This window comes from Bison bison, unplaced genomic scaffold (assembly GCF_000754665.1).
Source record: "Bison bison bison isolate TAMUID 2011002044 unplaced genomic scaffold, Bison_UMD1.0 scf7180017864072, whole genome shotgun sequence".
Classification (NCBI taxonomy): Eukaryota; Metazoa; Chordata; class Mammalia; order Artiodactyla; family Bovidae; genus Bison; species Bison bison.
The window spans coordinates 5,152,202-5,152,749 of NW_011494644.1; the positions used below are offsets into that span (position 1 = coordinate 5,152,202).

The following is a 548-nucleotide window of genomic DNA, read 5'->3' on the forward strand; positions in this document are numbered from 1 at the left end:
CAGCCTTTAGAAAAACAACAGGTCATGGCCTGGAAGCAGATCCCAGGGTGGTTGGGGGAGGTCTAGGGTCCTTTTGCAGATAGTCCTGTGTGTAGCTGGGGAGGTCTGGGGAGGGAAGGGTGGGTGGGGAGTGCAGTGGGAGAGGTTGGGGCCACGCTGCTCTGTGCTTTGCCCCCCAGTGAGTCTGTAGCCAGTGCAACAGGGCTTTAGAGCAGACCCCCAAGGGTGGTCAGGAGTATGAGGGCCAGGGCCAGGGTCCAGGGAGCCAAGAGGCCAGAGCCATTACAGGATGGCAGCAGGATGTGGTGCATATGAGCTTGGAGCGGCCATTGTACATGGTCTCAAAGCAGCTGGGCACACAAGACTTGCTCACCTTCATCCTGATTGGGGTGTAGTAAGTCTGTAGTTGTGCCGTAGGTGACCACAGCCAGGCAGCACATGGGCTTGAAGCAGTTCTCTGCACTGTAGGTGCACACGTGGCAGTCCAGAGCCTGGGCCACAAGTCAGCACACCAGAGCCACCAGGAACAGGGCGGGTAGAGGAGCCAT

The 548-nt window shown here is 58.6% G+C and overlaps 1 pseudogene; it reads right to left on the reverse strand.

The window, feature by feature from the left end:
- Positions 1-206: 206 nt before the first annotated feature.
- On the reverse strand, positions 207-548 carry LOC104986568 (annotated as a pseudogene).